The sequence below is a fragment of the Carassius auratus genome, chromosome 10 (genome assembly GCF_003368295.1).
Source record: "Carassius auratus strain Wakin chromosome 10, ASM336829v1, whole genome shotgun sequence".
Lineage (NCBI taxonomy): Eukaryota > Metazoa > Chordata > Actinopteri > Cypriniformes > Cyprinidae > Carassius > Carassius auratus.
Window position 1 is genome coordinate 8,985,917 of NC_039252.1, and position 19,209 is coordinate 9,005,125.

The 19,209-nt window shown below is 36.4% G+C and overlaps 1 pseudogene; it reads right to left on the minus strand.

The window, feature by feature from the left end:
• Positions 1-1,470: 1,470 nt before the first annotated feature.
• LOC113109467 (poly [ADP-ribose] polymerase 14-like) overlaps positions 1,471-19,209 on the minus strand; it is an 18,330-nt pseudogene continuing 591 nt past the window's right edge.

A 19,209-nucleotide genomic window follows, 5' to 3' on the forward strand; every position in this document is an offset into this window, starting at 1 on the left:
AACAGAATGCAATACTAACTTATTGAGTGTAATTTAATGGATGTCACCTTAGTGGGACAATAAAACCCTCCCTACACCTACTTTTAACTAAGTTCCAGTGGCGCAGAAGATAAATTGTGTCATTGATGTGATCAACACGGGTTCGTATCTGCCTTTTGGCGTTATTTTTTCTCCCTTTTCAAATTTCAAATCACATCAGAAAAGTATTTATTTTCAATGTAAATGAAGTAAATAATCAAAAAGTTAAGAATTGTCTTTTATAATCTTGACTATGCAAAAAACACGTTTGGTGGGTAATATGTATGTTCACAAACTTTGATGCAATAAACAGGGCATGATTTAAAAAGAGCATCCCTCCAAAAACATCTACATTTCTGTCTCTTTTCAAGTGTTAGAAAAATATAATTAGTTGAATTTATAGGGGTTATTATATCACAATTCTATAATAAGGGGGTTATTATAGAAACTCCCTGGACCTCACTAATTTTCAAAGCCTGGCTATGGCCATGGTTATAATAATAAAACGCAACATATTTCAGTATTTGAACCTCATAATTAAATACAAACGATGGAGAAAAACTGCAAAAAGGTCCACTTTTTGAAAATATACTTTTGCTCTTTGTATTATTAGGCTCATTCATTCATTCATTCATTCATTCTTTCTTTCTTTCTTTCTTTCTTTCTTTCTTTCTTTCTTTCTTTCTTTCTTTCTTTCTTTCTTTCTTTCTTTCTTTCTTTCTTTCTTTCTTTCTTCCAAAGAAAATAAAGAAATGTTCTCTCACTTTTAACTTACTTTACTGTAAGCTTATTTCTTTACAATTGCAAATATCTGAGACACACTAAACAAGTTCCACAGACATTTTACAAACAAAAATGTAACAATGAACCCCATAATCCTCATCCTTATGGACTGCACCAGATTTGCCAGTTCTTGCTGTGAGATGATTCAGCACTCTTCCACTAAGAAAAGACTAAATTATCTTTAATAATTTTAAGTTCAGCCAGTAAATATTACATACGTGTATGTTATATACCAGTGCGTTCATGTTCACTAAGTCAATGTACAATGAATCAAAAACAGTTGATAGAAACAGAGTTATCATAAATTAAGCCAGGCATGTTCTGGCAATCAGGACTTTCCTGGTGGGCTGGTCGAGTGGTGGACTGTTTTATGCAAAACTAGGGAGATGCTTGTTTCTATTATTACACCATATTAAATATTTGGAAATATATATGTCACTTTTATAGAGGTTGTTTTCTTTATGTGTTAAGTTATAATATATATATATATATATATATATATATATATATATATATATATATATAATTTTGATTTTAATTTTATTGAAAATTTTAATTCTGTAAGAGCCTGGTTACACATCGGTCTTAGTATCTTACATAAATTAGGTGAAAACCTTTTACAAATTGTATAGCTAATTTTTAAAGAATAATTGACCCAAAAATTTAAATTCACAGTGAGAAATTATGGGCTAAATGGAATTTTTTCCTGTGATCAATATATGCCCCAGCCCTGCCCTGCTGGAAAGTGATTAGGTATTCTGGGTAAGCCTGTACATCATTGAAGATCACAAACATGGATGGGTTGGTCATGTTATCAGTCACACTGTTATAGAGATCAGCACTACTAGAGCTCTTCGCAGGAGGGACAGGAAGGCCTGGTTTTCCTTGAGTAAAGTCACCAACAAGAACCCTGGCGAGGTACATGCGTTTGTGTCCTTTGAAATCAGGTTTAGAGTAACCTTGGGCTGAATAACTTGGGTCCACAGCAAAATATGTACCATTCCCATACATAGCTCCTAAAAACAGGACAAGAACAAAATACTATTGATATAAAATACAAGTGAAAAAAACAAAAAACAAATAAAGTTAATACTGAATCTGACTGATACCATGCATGCCAGCGAAGCTGCGATTGAAGCCGTGATGGTTGATCTGATCGGTCTTATCAGGGCCAGTTCCATGAAAGAGAAGCTTTTCGTTGTTTTTATGCTTGTTTTTGTCTTCCAGTTCCTCCTTTTTAATCATGTAGCTTTTCCAAAGTGCACTGTTCTGGACTCTTTCAATCTAAAGCAAAAATAAATATTTACTTTTATGTAAACATTAGTTTCAGAGCAGAACCTTTCAAAACTAAAGAATAGATTTATCTTTAGTTTAGTCTTACTTCAATGATGTTATAGGTTAGATTGGTTCTACTGAACTCTTTCTCCACATCTGCATATTCCTTTGAGCCTGCTGTGAGATTTACAAGAACAACTGGCTGTCCTTTCATGTCCTCCCAGTGTGAGGGCAAAGGGCCATGATCTCGTCTTGTGGCCTCTTTGAGAACTAAATCAGGCTTATATTCATTATTGTTAATCTTCATTCTCACTGTAGACCGTCTCTTCTGAAAGGCCCGTTCCAGGTGATAATTAGTCAACATGTCAAAGTTTGTAGCACTTTGTCTATTCTCCTGATACTGGCACTTAACCACACTCCTGTTGGAAAATTCCTCACATCTTAGTTTTTCCTTTCTTTCCACCTTTCTGATCATGTCTTGAATACGACTGTCTGCAGTGTGAACATCTCTTGTCAGACCCTCCAGTGTGATGACAGAGTCTTGGCCTTTCTTCTCAAGTCGGACACTGACTGTGAGCTCCCTCTGCATGGCGTTCAGTGTTTCTCCATCCTCTTTGGTGAAATGAGCAATGGCTGGATCATGGATTGGGATGGTCACATGCTCCTGTAATATCATGCTGTTGATCATGTCCCTAGCTTCACCCAGGTCCTCTGGTGTCTCCCCACACAGCTGAAACACAGCTGGCTCAATTTCTTCACCAACCAAAAAAAACCCCCCCCCCGGCCCAAAAAAATATTGGAATTAGCATACTTTTATTATTCTTTAAATTACCTTTAATTCGGTAGGCACATGTTTATCTTTCTATACTTTCTTACCAAATCTTCTGATCATGCTTTGATTCCATCCTTGTACTTGCATAGCACGCACACCAAGAGAAGAAGTGAAGACTCGACCACGAGGCCCTAAAGACAAACAAAAAAAGGTAGAAGTAACTCAGTTTTTTTTTTTCTTGCTAAATTTTTTAGGTAAACCATCAACTGTATCTTGAAATAAATCACCATCCTCTTCCAGCATGTCATCTTCCTGAAGAACCACCACAAATCTTTTTTCCTTCAACCACATCGAGAGCATCATTTTACCCTGCTCCATGAAGTACTTCTTTGCTCCTGCCTTTTTAATTATCAGTGTGTCTGTGTAGAGAGCATCTGCCAGCCTTTTAAACAGAGTCATAGCTGGCTGAACAAATGTACGCTCTCCGGACAGTTTGATCCGGGGTCTCTTTGAATCAAAAAGGACTTTCACCTCATCAGATTTAATAAGGTGCTGCCAGTCTTGTGATTTGTGGACTTGTATGAATACAACCGCTGCATGTGATTTGACACGAACAGTTTCTTCAATTCTAGTGTGTTTCTCAATGAAACATCTTAAATTCTCACTGACCTCCATCACTATTTCTCTGAATCCAGTCACCATAACTTTGTCTCTCTGTTTAGATAAATGTATAATCACACATGTCTTTTTGGAAGTATTGAACAATTCTTGCAATTGTTTTTTAAGATCCTGCCACGCTGGCATTTGAAGGACACACTGATCTTCTACGGTGAGGTCTTTGGTTGTAAGAAGCATATTAATCCTCTTCTCTGCCTCATTAAGTCCTCTATCTGTGCTTCCAATCAGAACAATATCTCCATTTTCGATTGTGTAGACAGCAGTTATTCCATGAGATATAAATAGATCTCTGGAAATTTCATCACAGTCCACTGATCTAAGGTACTCCAGGATTGAACGGTTAATCTGTAAGGACTTCTGTTTTATATTTATTTTCTTCTCAAGGACCCAATTTTTGAAGGCAAGAGTTTCTGTATGAAGACCTGATAAAACTAATCTGTTCATCTTTTTGTTGTAGTCAATTTGCAAATGTGGATGAACAGTTTTCAGGCCATCTTGTTCAAGCAGAGAGTACATGGCAGGAGAAATCTCCATGTCCTCTGTCACACTGTTCTTCTCTCTCTCCAGTTGATTTGTTCCTCTCTCCAAAAACTTCTCTATGATGGGTTTCAGTCCAGTTATCTTATGGATCATTCCTGCCAGTGTCAGCACACCTTTAGAAGTATCCAAGTCTATTAAAACCTGATCTTTCACTACTTTCTTAATATCACTCTCTACTTTTGACCACAAGGCATGTGACATGGACCACTCAGATATTGTGTAGTTTGAGATCATTTTCTTGAAGGCATCAATCGCATTCTTACTCCAGCCATCAATGTGTCTTCTGGTAATTCCTTTCCGTTTCAGTAATGCTGGATCAGGACTGAGCAAAACTTCAGGTTTGCCCATGTTTATTTGGCAGAAGTGTGAGCTCATCTGGTCTTTAATGGAGGAAATCTGTCCTTTCTTGAGGATGAACTCTCTGATGGCAGAATGTACACTGACTGTAACGGGTTCAGGCAGCTTCAGTTGTGGTCTGTTGCCACCATACAAGACTGTATCCAGTGATTTAAAGTAGGGATATATCTTGACTGGAACATCACAGATTTTAGTCTCTTGCTCCAAAACTCTCTTTTTGGCTGAAAAATAATAAAAGTTACAGGTGCAATAAATGAAAACATTGCTGTTCACAAAATTAGTCAAGGGTTAGCAAATCTGGAACTGTAAATGCAAATACTATCAGCAGTTGTAGATGTATTTACCTTCTTCCCCTTTAAAAGTAATCATGGCTGCTTGTTCTAATGGAATTGTGATAACTTCTTCTACTGGACCGCCCTGTTTCTCAAAATACAGTTCCAGCAGCATCTTATCATTTTTGGCCTCAGCTGGAAGATCCTCCACTCGCACACATGTGCTTCTCTCCAGTGCACGGGCCCTCAGATTATACTGCTTAAACTTTTCATGTGTCTTGCTGTCCTGAAGAAACTTTTCTGCAGCTGGAAGAAATAAAATTTTAAAGAATTTTCCAAGACCTATTTAACCAAGTCATAAAACAGCAACATACAACTATATCAATATCACAAATCACATTTGTTTACTTTCCCCAGTGTCATTGTTTAAATCTTAGCCTTGTGCATTGACGATTTAGATCATGGTTTGAGATATATAATCTACATTATGACTTTTTGGGTAAAAAAAAAAAAATGTAAATTGTTAACTTACAAAATATATATAAATTAAAACCTAAATCAGGTCATAAGGGATATAGTAGTAAATAATGTAAAGTTCACCTAAAGAAAACTAATGAGTATACTTGCAGTATAAAACTACTAGACTAGTAGTTTAATGGGACTATACTTCAAAGTGTACAAAGTATTTAATTAGTAAACTATCAGTATACCTTTTTTCACTTTTAGTATAATTGCAATACAAACAAGGTAAACTAGTTAGGTAAAAAAGTTTGCTACAGTTATACATAAGAGTATACTTTTATACAGTGGGTACGAAAAGTATTCAGACTCCCTTAAAATTTTCACTTTTCTATATTGCAGCCATTTGCTAAAATCATTCAAGTTCTTTTTTTTTTTTTACTCATTAATGTACACACAGCACCCCATATTGACCGAAAAACACTGAATTTTTGACATTTAAAAAAGAAAACCTGAAATATCACATGGTCCTAAGTATTCAGGCCCTTTGCTCAGTATTTAGTAGAAGCACCCTTTTGATCTAATACAGCCATGAGTCTTTTTGGAAAAGATGCAACAAGTTTTTCACACCTGGATTTGGGGATACTCTGCCATTCCTAATTGCAGATCAATTGAGTTTAAGTCAGGGCTCTGGCTGGGCCATTCAAGAACAGTCACAGAGTTGTTGTGAAGCCACTCGTTCGTTATTTTAGCTGTGTGCTTAAAGTCATTGTCTTGTTGGAAGGTGAACCTTCGGCCCAGTCTGAGGTCCTGAGGACTCTGGAGAAGGTTTTTTGTCCAGGATATCCCTGTACTTGGCCGCATTCATCTTTCCCTCAATTGCAACCAGTCGTCCTGTCCCTGCAGCTGAAAAACACCCCCACAGCAACTGTATTGGACAGGTGATAAGCAGTGCCTGGTTTTAACCACACATACTGCTTAGTATTAAGGCCCATCAGACCAGAGAGTCCTTCAGGTGTTTTTTAGCGAACTCTATGCAGGCTTTCATGTGTCTTGTACTGAGGAGAGGCGTCCGGTGGGCCACTCTGCCATAAAGCCCCGACTGGTGGAGGGCTGCAGTGATGGTTGACTTACTACAACTTTCTCCCACCTCCCGACCACATCTCTGGAGCTCAGCCACAGTCATCTTTGGGTTCTTCTTTACCTCTCTTATCAAGGCTCTTCTCCCCCAATAGCTCAGTTTGGCCAGACAGCCAGCTCTAGGAAGGGTTCTGGTCATCCCAAACGTCTTCCATTTAAGGAATTATGGAGGCCAAAAACACTGTGCTCTTAGGAACCTTAAGTTTAACCTAGGCCAGATCTGTGCCTTGCCACAATTCTGTCTCTGAGCTCTTCAGGCAGTTCCTTTGACCTCATGATTCTCATTTGCTCTGACATGCACTGTGAGCTGTAAGGTCTTATATAGACAGGTGTGTGGCTTTCCTAATCAAGTCCAATCATTATAATCAAACACAGCTGGACATAAATGAAGGTGTAGAACCATCTCAAGGATGATTAGAAGAAATGGACAGCACCTGAATTAAGTATTTATATATATATATATATATATATATATATATATATATATATATATATATATATATATATATATATATATATATATATATATATATATATATACATATACATATATATATATATATATACATATATATATATATATATATATATATATATATATATATATAAATCTGCAAAAATTCTGTGTTTTTCTGTCAATGTGAGGTGCTGTGTGTACATTATTGAGGAAAAAAAGTGACCTTAAATGATTTTAGCAAATGGTTGCAATATAACAAAGAGTGTAACATTTAAGGGGACCTGAATACTTTCAGTACCCACTGTACACTTTAAAGTGGGCCAATTTAGTCCCAAGGAGTATTTAAACAGTGCACTTACAAGTTTACTACTAGAACACAGATATTTGTATACTTGCTACATAAAGTATACTTAAAAATATATTTGAACCTTACTTAAGTATACATAGTAAGATAAACTTGAAGTATATACTTTTTCATAAAGGAAAATCCATGTACTTTAAATGTATATTTTATAGTAGTAGAGCAACTTACCATTGGGATTTATAAAAGTCACAACAGCTTTTCTTAATTCTGGTATTAATTCCATGCTAAAGTCATTTACAGAAAGACCGCTGATGTTCTCCACCAGAAGAGTCAAAACAACTTGTTTAACATCATCTGGAAGGTTCTCCAGGACCACAGCACTTGATTCACTTCGATCTTTAAGGCAAAATAAAAGGGACATACAGCATGTGTGCAAATTATTTGTTGTAATGTCAGCTAGGCGTGTCAGTTACAGGTAATAAACAAAATAGTGTTTTCTATCAATCTGTACCTAACTGATATCTTTACTACTTAAAATCAATGTACTAACAAGCACAGCAGCGGTTATGGGACCACAACCTAACCAATAAAGATTACATGCAGTAAGAGACCAAAGTTCAGATGATTTACTTACTTGGTTCCTGATATCCACATGCCTGCTCTGTCTGAAATCACACAGATGTAAATAATTTACAATTATGTATATGGGCAATTTAACAAGTATAGTTTTTGTTCTTTCTACTCTCTACAGGCTTTCAAACAATATAGAGAAATGACAGCCATATTTCAAAATTCGTAAAACTGAATTATAATTTTAATGATCATTCTCTTAATATAGAGTTACTTCATGCAGTCTAAACATTTTTATTAAAGGCATTGTGGTCCTAATTCTGCATTTAGTAAACATTCTACTCACTTTTGGTCCAGTGCTGTCTGTATGTTCCTCTGCATCACTGGGTTTGTACACTTTCAGCTTGATTTGTTGATTGTCAATGTTAATAATGTGTTCTGCCTTTGAGAGTACTTCATCTCGGACTTAAAAACAAACTCAGATTTGTTCAGATACATCACAATACGTCAAAACAAAGAACAACACAGTAAGTTCTGCAACATTTTGTGTGTCCATTAAAATTGAATTAATATATATTTTTTCAATATACTGCAATATATACAATATATGCAATATATGCTATATATTGATGCACATTAATTGCCCTTATTAAAGGATTTTAAATGCACAACACGGAGGGAAGCCATTGTCCCTTACTTATAAAGAGCAGATTAAAGATTACAGATAGAAGACTATTAGTATTCAGTTTTACAGTCACAGTTATTAAATGTGGAAGAGAGAGAAGTTAAATCCTTACCTCTTGAAACTGTTATATATTTTAATTAGAGGATTCCAAAACACCAATGAGCAAAAATCACTGGTAGCCCACATTTATTTAAGGAGTTTCAACTGTACATGGTCTTTTTTCTTTTCTTTTTTTTTAATTAGGCTGCACATTTTTTAACTAGTCTAAGTATTAACTTCTTTATAATATTTTTTTTAAATATATGACAACTACTTAAGTTTGTTGCACTTTGTATTTGAACCTGAAATGACTTTAAATGTGTTTTGTGTTTAGCACTTACTGTGAGATGATTTGAACAGAATCGTAGCATAGTTACTCCCGTCATTATATTGTATGACGCAATCTCCTCCCTGAGATTTTTTCTTACTCTGAAAATGAATCTGAAGTTTATTTTTCATATTTTTTGCCGGCCCCCAGTCTCCCTCGACAATGACGGGATAATGATGTTCCTCCATCGTGTTCTTTCTGGTCAATGTGCAAATTACTTGCAGTCAGTGTATATATAGATGATCACACCCCCTCTGCTTATTTTCACTTTCGTTTCTTCGTTTTGGTTCAGTTTCAGAAATAGTAGCTATAACCGAATTTAGAATAGTAGCTAGAATAATAGCAGAAATTATTTTATTTTTTTAACTTGCATCAATACAAAGTAATAAAAACATTAAAATGTGTAATCTACAGTAAATGAAAATTTTGACAAAATTACAAAAACATTAATCTGAAACATTTTACAGGTTCTAAACAACAACCATTTAAGACAAAGGTGTGTGCAATTTTTTAAGTTTACAGTGAAATTACCATAACCAGCTAAAACGTATTATGTTAGTCTTCTATTAGGTTCAGCAAATAATAATTATAATACGGATTTGTTCCCGTCATTATATTGCATGGCACAGTCTCCTCCCTGAGATTTTTTTTTTTTTAGAAGTCTATTTTTCACACTTGTAGGGTCTTCGTACAGGCCCCCAATCTACCTTTACAATAAGCGGATAAGGATATTTATCCATTGTGATCTTTCTGGTCAATGAGGAAATTACTTGTGAGTCAGTGCAGTTCATCATACCCTCGTATTCAACACCCCCTTCTAGTTAGGGCTGTGCCACATCATTTTAGCAAACATCAGTCTACCGATTCACTTGTAATCTTTTGTGAGTCACTTACCAGATTATCAGTCACAGCTTAGATTTAAATATATTTATTTTTAAATCTGATTCTGAATAATTGAGTGCTATAAGCTTTACAACAGTCAATAACTGTTTGCAGATAATACAATAATATAGAAATAAAACCATATCTGTCTCCAACAGTCCAAGTGTACAGTCCAAAGCTGTTCTGTACACTAATACTACTCTTTTTCTTCAGACAGTCTCATTTCACTTACATTCAGAGCATCCTTAGACATTCATCAGGTTGAATATAACTTTAATATAATAAACTGTTTTATATGTATATATTATGTCATACTTTGAAAATACAACATTATATATATACTGTATAATATATATATATACAGTATATATATACAGTATATATAATGTCATACTTTGAAAATACAGATCGTTTCATTTTAATCGAAACTCTAAGACGTACATAATCATAAATTGGTAATATTTTTGTTGCAATGCGATTCACCTTTTGCTTTACATTACCCTTGATTAGTGAAAATCAAGATTGAATTGTGCAATTCAACATTTCAGGACACATTAAAAATGCATATATGATTACAATTATTACAACTAGGTCAACCGTTTTGCATTTAATGACTTAGGCAATGAATTAATGGCTTTGGGGTTAAGTTCAACAGAGAACCAGTATAATATATTTTGATCAACATGACATAAGCAATTGATTATGCAACACACAGCAGACAATTGTTCATAATCAACTATATGAATGTCAATTTGTTTAAAAATAATGAGAAATTGCTATGATATGCACAAGTGAGAAGATTAAGAAAGTAGTTTTGAGAATTTCAGCTGTGATCTTAGAAATGTACCGAAGCGAGTGAGAAAAACTATAATGGAAAACTATTAAATTTTTCTACAAGGCAAGAACTCAATACTTTCTTGCACTTAGAACTAATAAAAACAATTTTTACCTTTTTTTTTTTTTGTATCTGCACATAAATACTGAAACAGCCAGAGAAAATATTAATTTAAGATGTTTACAAAATGTAGAAAAGAATGAGAATTTACCATCCTGATTCAGTAAAGTTATTTTACTGTTGCATAATGGGTTCTAATTTCATTAATTGTGCTTATTTATTTCACAGATACATAATCCCTGTATATGATCAGCACAAACTATTTTCCTTGTATGACAATACTTCAATATATGTAAACAAACAACTGCTGATTAGGTATTAGGGACCATGAGATTAAATATCTTATTGTGTGTGTGTGTGTGTGTGTGTGTGTATGTGTGTGTGTAACTCTGGTGCACAGGAAAATATGTACATGGCTCCTACAAACAGTTTATACTAAATTTGACTGATACTATTCATGCTAGCGAAGTTGTGATGGTTGATCTGATCTGTCATCAGGGCAAGTTCAATGCAACAGAAGTTTTATTGTTTTTGTTGTTTTTATCTTCCAGTCAAACCTATTTGATCATGTAGTATCTCCAAAGTGCAGTGATCTGGACTCTTTCAACCTAAAGAGAAGAATAAACGTTCAGTTTATTATATCAAGTTTAATGTAAAATAGCTTTGAGCTGCAAAAAAGAAAAGGAAAGGAAAGCCTCAAACTTGAGTACCTCAACTTTTTACATGATGCCTCTAGTCAATGTCTTAATTATAAAATGAACTAACTGACCTTCCAGTTCTACTCTTTTTAACTGAATTCTCAATCTCCCTCTTGTGGCCTCTTTGAGAACTAAATCAGCCTCATATCCTTCATTACTGATCGTGATTCTCACTGAAGGCTGTTTCTTCTGAAAGGCCTTTTCCAGATCATAATTGGTCAACATATCAAAGTTTTTGACGCTTTGTCCATTTTCCTGATATTGCCACTTAACCACATTTCTTATTATAAAAGCCTTACTTCTTCATTTTTCCTTTCTTTCCACCTTTCTGATCATGTCTTGAATACGACTGTCTGCAGTGTGAACGTCTCTTGTCAGACCCTCCAGTGTGATGACAGAGTCTTGGCCTTTCTTCTCAAGCCGGACACTGACTGTGAGCTCCCTCTGCATGGCGTTCAGTGTTTCTCCATCCTCTTTGGTGAAATGAGCAATGGCTGGATCATGGATTGGGATGGTCACATGCTCCCGCAATATCATGCTGTTGATCATGTCCCTGGCTTCACTCAGGTCCTTTGGTGTCTCCCCACAGAGCTGAAACACAGCTGGCTCAATATCTTCTCTTACCATCACAAACTCTTCATTTGCAGGAGAGTCTGCTCTTTCCCCTCCGAAAGAGTCTTTTTATCCGGGTGAACATTTAATGGGTAAAACATTTCAACAAAAACAGTGAAGGATAAATTACTACATTTAAAAAAAAATAAGAATGGATGGGATGTATGTATGTATGTATGTATGTATTACTGACCATTATATTTGGTAAGGCCTTTCCCCATTTTCTCACCAGATCTTCTGATCATGCTTTGGTGGAAGTCTGCCACCATGTTCGTCTGGAATATAAGAAACTTCACAAGCCTTACATGCACCGGTTTCTTTTTCTTTACAAAGTAGACAACTGCATCAACCATTGCATCTGCAACATCAGCTGGATTTGCACCAGCCTGACCTAAAGGGTTAGAGTAAACAAATAAATACATAAAAGAACTGAATAGTGAATAATTCCTAACACAACAACCCCCCCCCACCCCCTACTAAAAAATAAATAAATACAATAAAACCTTAGTAAAAATAATTTATTAACTAATTGTACAGTAGGTACATAAGCAAAACTCTTAATGCAATTAAGTATAAATAAATACATATATAAGTTTCTTACCAGTGCCAAGAGCTGGGAAGGCAACAGAAGTAATATGACGTGACTCGCATAACTTCAGAACAGACATAACAACATCCTTAATGTCAGATGGACTATTACGTCCAATAACATGGATGATGTTTCCACATGGAAGCCGCCCGGCTGAGGTCACAATCTCTGTCTGCTCTATGTTTGATGATCTCACTATTGGAAAAACATGTTTACCAAAAACATCTTAAGCTCCTTAGTTCTTATTTGAAGCATATGCCAAAGATTGATGTATTCAAAAAGTTAAAGTACATCAACAAGAATGAACCGTAAATTTAAGGAACACAAACCAATCTGAGAGCATTCTTGTTCCACTTTTACTCCAGCAGCATCTAAAATGGCCTTGGATACTCCTGGATTACAAAGAGAAATTTACTGTTAATTTATAAGACTCTTTGAACAGGAAAAACATTGTAAATGAAACTTATATTCATTGAAACAAGTCAGATAATATAGGAGAAGATTAATGAACCTGCTTTCAGAGAAAATGTCTTATTTGAGGAGTTGACAATGGCATCAGTTTTTTCTTTAGTTATGTCTCCTGAAGAAACCTCCAGAGTCACTTGACCCAGCTTCATAATGTGGACCCCGAGAGAGGGAGAGGAGACACTGCCAACAAGCTCTAAAGAAAAATATAAAAATATGTGTCACTCCTATATTCTGTGAAATTTGGATATATTTGTTATTAGAACAAATATTTTAACAAAATGTACTGTATTTTACAAAAATAAGTGTAATCAACATCAAATAAGAAAGTGTTACCAGAGGTCTGAGCTGACATGCCAGAACTATTTATTTTCGGCATGACATGTCGATGTACTTCCTTTGTGATGGGACCCTGAATCCCATGTCTAAAGACACCGGTGAAGCACTAATGATAAAGCACAGAAATATAGACAACACTGACATTCACAACTATGAAAGTTTATTTGAAAAGTTTATAGCTAAAAAATATTGGTTGTGTTTTTATGGTTCTGGATTCTAGTTTTCACACTCACCTCTACACTCTCCCTGTCAGAAGGGTGCACAATCACAGTTACCTTTCGGACGTTTGTAGGCTTAAAATCCTGGACTTCTTTCAGAATGATTCTGGCCACCAGATCTTTAGGAAAGCCAAGTTTCCCAGTCCCAATAGCCGGGAAGACGACTGAAGCCATTCTCCAGCTTTCTGCTTTTTTCAGGCAATTTCTAATGATCTGAGCGAGTACCTTTTAAAATGTAAATAAATATATATATTATCTGTTTATTATCTGTCTTTTAAAAAAAGTACCAACTAAATAATTAAGTAGTGCTTACATATGATATGAGGCACATTTGGCATATCATTTAAAGGTGCAGTGTGTAAATTTTGCATCTAGAGGTGATATTGCAAATTGCAACCAATGTCCCCCGCTCACCCCTCCCTTTAGAGAAGCTAGGTCATCGGTAAAGACAGCAGAGTGTAATGAGATTTCTTTACAAAGGTAAATCAAATATAATTATATTTGCTTAATTATTCAATAAATCAATGTTATTGCGAATATTAATGTACATGTTCATAATTGTGTTCAGTGCTACTGTACAAACATGTTGGCGACTTCCATGTAAGGGGACCCACAACGTATGTAGATAGAAATTGCTCAATCTAAGGTGATAAAAATCTAACGGTTCATTAAGTAAGGTGCACCTCTGAAAACATAGTTATGTATATTATATTGCATTTCGGTCAAAAGATTTTTGTAAATATTACATATTGCACCTTTAATCTTAAAATGAGCCAGCATTAACACAGTCAATGACAACTGTAAATTAAAATTTTGGGTCAGATGTACTAAACTGGACAAATTAGCAGTAGAGCACCAGAAAAGCACAGATGGGACGGGAAAATTCTGTGTGTGATTTACTGACAATGCACACATTAAAGAACACAGATGCAGCCATATAATTTCCATAATGATCTGTGCAATCTACCAAGAGCAGCACAAATTACCATACTTTTGGGGGTTATTAAATAATGGCATAAATACTAGAGGTGCTCCGATCACGATCGGCCGATCGTTAATGCGCATCTCGTCAGTAAAGCCGGTTATCTAATCAGCGGTTAATTCCATCAGGTGCGTGATTTCACATAGAGCAGCTATTACTACACAGAGCCGATGTTAACTGAGAAGATGCGCAAAAAACGCTGAAAATGAAGTGGATTTGCGCATCTTCTCTATTAACAACGGTTCTGTGTAGTAATAGCTGCTCTATGTGAAATCACGCACCTGATGGAATTAACCGCTGATTAGATAACCGGCTTTACTGACGAAATGCGCATAACGATCGGCCGATCGTGATCGGAGCACCCCTAATAAATACCAGAATTCGATGAGCACAACACAAACAGAGCTTGTTGTGGGCAGAGCCGGCCGTCGCCATCAGGCACGACAATAGCTGTGCCCATGCCTTTTAAGTGCTAATTCTTCACTGTGTTTAGTAAATACTGACAGTACTATTTTAATGCCAAAAGGCGGTTTGCGCTTGCGCAAGCTGTTAGTAAATCTGGCCCTGTGTATTGTAATTTTTTCTCACCTCATCTTTTGAGCCTTGCTTCCAAAACGGGCAAACCACATGGAAGACTTTTTGACATTTCAGATTATAACCATTTGTGATGAGCATTTCACCATAATTCACATTCTTTGAGTGAGCAGCTCTTGTGATTTCTGACTGGAGATGATGACCAGCAGTCTGGAGGAGAGCTCTGGAGACAGCACCTTTTCTGAGGTCCAAGTCCTCCGATATAGTGTTTACAATGACATCAGCCTGTAGAAGAAAACAGGAGACACTTCTTTTGAATGAATTGGACATACTACGATTACCACAAACAATATGAATGTATGCTGGTACAGAAAAAGCACATTAGCAGTTAAAACTTTATTCTTAGATATTTTTTTCTTTCCCCTTTTCTTCATTTTATGGATTTTTTTAAAAAGTAACTATGATACTTACATGTGCATCCTGGATGCTCCCTTTGCTCAGAATGATTTTTAGTCCATCCTGTGCAGTTTTTGGTGTCCAGAACACTCAGTCCCTCAGATATATCTGGTTTGCCACCAGAGTTTGTGGGATCTCTTTTCCAGTGTGCTTTTCCTTCAGAGACTCTATTACCACGACCTTTGGAACCTTTAAACTCTTGGTTTCTTTGGCCATAGTGTCCATGACCACGGCCATTCCCATGGACATGACCACGGTCACAGCCATGACCACGACTACGACCACGATAGCCTGATCCATTGTTACTATACCCACGAGGTTTGGTTTGATGAGGGAAAGTTATTTTGAGGTTATAAGCAGCAAACACCTTTCTGACAGCTTGAGTCATGGCATTCACAGTACCGTCATTATTATCAACGAAGTGAATCTTAGTTAATGTGCTTCTGGGCCCTCTGTGGTTATGATCATCAATGTAGTCATGCACCTCCTTGGCGATTGTTTCAGTGCAAAGATCAAGAGGACAACCAAATATCCCTGAGCTAATAACTGGTATTGCAATGGAAGAGCAGTTTTTCCTTGAAGCTTGGTTCAGACTTTCCCTCACAGCACGTTTCAGGCGTTGCACAGTAGTATGTCTGTCTGAATCACTAAAACGAGGTCCAACAGCGTGCACCACATATTTTACAGGGAAGACGGCCAGCATCAGTGATGAAGGCATCTCCAGGCTTCAGAGGCCCATTTACTTCTGTGTGTAGATCACAAATATTGCTGCAGACTTGGTCCAGCAGCTTGAAGAAGTGCTAAAGCTACACCACCAGTGTGCTTCAGATCTTCATTAGCAGCATTGACCACAGCATCAACACTGATCTTGCAAATGTCTGCCTTCCTGACAGTAACAGTTACTCCACCTGGTATTTTAACCTCACAAGAGACCTGGTAAATATCTTCAAAACTACCTTCAGTAAATTCATCTTCCTCCTTTTCTAGTGTATTATCTTCCTGATGAACAACCAAAAATCCTTTTCCTTCAACAGCATTGAGAGCATCATTTTACCCTGCTCCATGAAGTACTTCTTTGCTCCTGCCTTTTTAATTATCAGTGTGTCCGTGCAGAGAGCATCTGCTAAACATTTAAAGAAAGTCACAGCTGGTTGGACAAATGCACGCTCTCCAGACAGTTCGATCAAGGGTCCCATTGAATCAAAAACTCACTTTCACCTCATTAGACTCAATGAAATGCTGCCAGTCTTGTGATTTTCTGTCTTTAATGAAATCAACCACAGCGTGTGATTTGACATGAACTTTTTCTAAGATTCTAGTGTGTTTCTCAATGAAACATCCTAAGTTCTCACTGACCTCCATTACAGGTTTTCTGAATCCAGTCACTAATACTTTGTCTCTCTTTTTGGAAAGGTTTATCAACACAGATATCTTTTTGAGTGTACTGAACATATTCTCCAGTTGTTTCTTGAGATCCAGCCACTCCGGCATTTGAAGGATACCCTGATCTTCTACAACAAGGACTTTGGTTGTGAGAACTGTATTAATCCTCTTCTCCGCCTCTTTAAGTGCTCTTTCTGTGCTTCCCAATCACAACGACATCTCTATTTTCGATTGTGTAGACAGCAGTTATTCCATGAGATATGAAGAGATCTCTGGACATTTCATCACAGTCCACTGATCTCAGAAATTCTAGGACTGAATAGTTAATCTGTAAGGACTTCTGTTTCATGTTTATTTTCTTCTCAAGGACCCAATTTTTGAAGGCAAGAGTTTTCTGTATGAAGACCTGATAAAATAAGTCTGTTCATCTTTTTGTTGTAGTCAATTTGCAGATGTGGATAAACAGTTTTCAAGGCCATCTTGTTCAAGCAGAGAGTACATGGCAGGAGAAATCTCCATGTCCTCTGTCACACTGTTTTTCTCTCTCTCCAGTTGATTTGTTCCCTCTCTCCAAAAACTTCTCTATGATGGGTTTCAGTCCCAGTTATCTCATGGGTCATTCCTGCCAGTGTCAGCACACCTTTAGAGGCATCCATGTCTATTAAAACCTGATCTTTCACTACTTTCTTAATATTAATTTCCACATTAAATAAAAGGGGGTGTGACATGGGCCACTCAGATGTTGTGTAGTTTGAGATAATTTTCTTGAAGGCATCAACTGCATTCTTGCTCCAGCCATCAATGGCATCGTGTTTCTGTTTCAGTAATGCTGGATCAGGACAGAGCAAAACTTCAGGTTTGTCCATGTTTATTTGGCAGAAGTGTGAGCTCATGTGGTCTTTAATGGAGGAAATCTGTCCTTTCTTCAGGATGAACTCTCTGATGGCAGAATGTACACTGACTGTAACGGGGTTCAGGCAGCTTCAATTGTGGCCTATTGCCACCATACAAGACTGTATCCAGTGATTTAAAGTAAGGATATATCTTGACTGGAACATCACAGATGTAAGTCTCTTGCTTCAAAATTCTCTGTTTGGCTGGAAAGTTGGAGGTGCAGTGAATCAATGCATCGACACTGACAAACAGCAGTAAAAAGTTTTACTAAATCTAAATCTTTAACAGCAAATAGTGCCAGCTATTTCACATATATTTACCTTCTTCCTCCTTAAAAAATAATAATGGCTGCTTGTTCTGCTGGAATTGTGATAACTTCTTCTACTGGACCACCCAATTTCTCAAAATACAGTTCCAGCAGCATCTTGTTGTTGTTGGCCTCAGCTGGAAGATCCTCCACTCGCACACATGTGCTTCTCTCCAGTGCACAGGCCCTCAGATTCTTCTTCTTAAACTTTTCATGTGTCCTGCTGTCCTGAAGAAACTTTTCTGCAGCTGTAAGAAATAATATTTTACAGAATGTGTGAGCCACATTCAATCAAGTCATAATAAGAAAAGTTTTTATACTGTTTACCAGCAAAAATAAAGCTCATATTAAAAGAGTCATATTATAAAAACTCTTAATTTTAAATTGTAACATGTAAAACTAAGGTGTTATGTAATCAATATTAAGCTCAATTAATATTTGACCAAAACAAAACTTGACCAAATAAAATGTCTAAATAATAATAAAAAAGTATAAATATAAAACTTACCACTGGGGTTTTTGAAGGTCACAACTGCTTTTCTTAATCCTGGTATTAATTCCATTCTATAGTCATTTTCAGAAAGTCCGCTGATATTCTCCACCAAAAGAGTCAAAACGTCTTGGTTAACATCTTCTGGAAGGTTCTCCAGGACCACAGCACTTGTCTCTTGAGGTTTCTTCACATCAGCCTGAGAGGCACTTTGATCTTAAGGCAAAATAAAAGTTACACACATTTAAAGAGCAGGTTATATGGGTTTTCGAAAAAAAATCTATTTTGTAGTTTGTGAGGTAGCTATCCTTCAATGTAAATAATCTGCAAAGTTAACATAAGATAAATAAAGATATTGCCTCTCAAAAGAAAAAGTCGACTCGGAATTGCCTTCATTTTCAAATCTTCAGCCTGTGACCGGTACATGTCACTGGGTAACACATTAGCATAAATAAAAGTTTGACTCCTAACCCTAGGGTTGTGGGTTCGAATCTCAGGCCGGCAATAACACAACTTAGGTGGCCTTGAGCAAGGCATCCAACCCCCAACTGCTCCCTGGATGCCACAGCATAAATGGCTGCCCACAGCTCCGGGTGTGTGTTCATTGTGTGTGTGTGTGTGTGTGTGTGTTCACTGCTCTGTGTGTGTGCACTTTGAATGGGTTAAATGCAGAGCACGAATTCTGAGTATGGGTCACCATACTTGGCTGAATGTCATGTAACTTTCACTTAATGTATACTGTTGTTGTTCTAATTACTTAGTTTAATAATATATAATGTAGCGCAGCA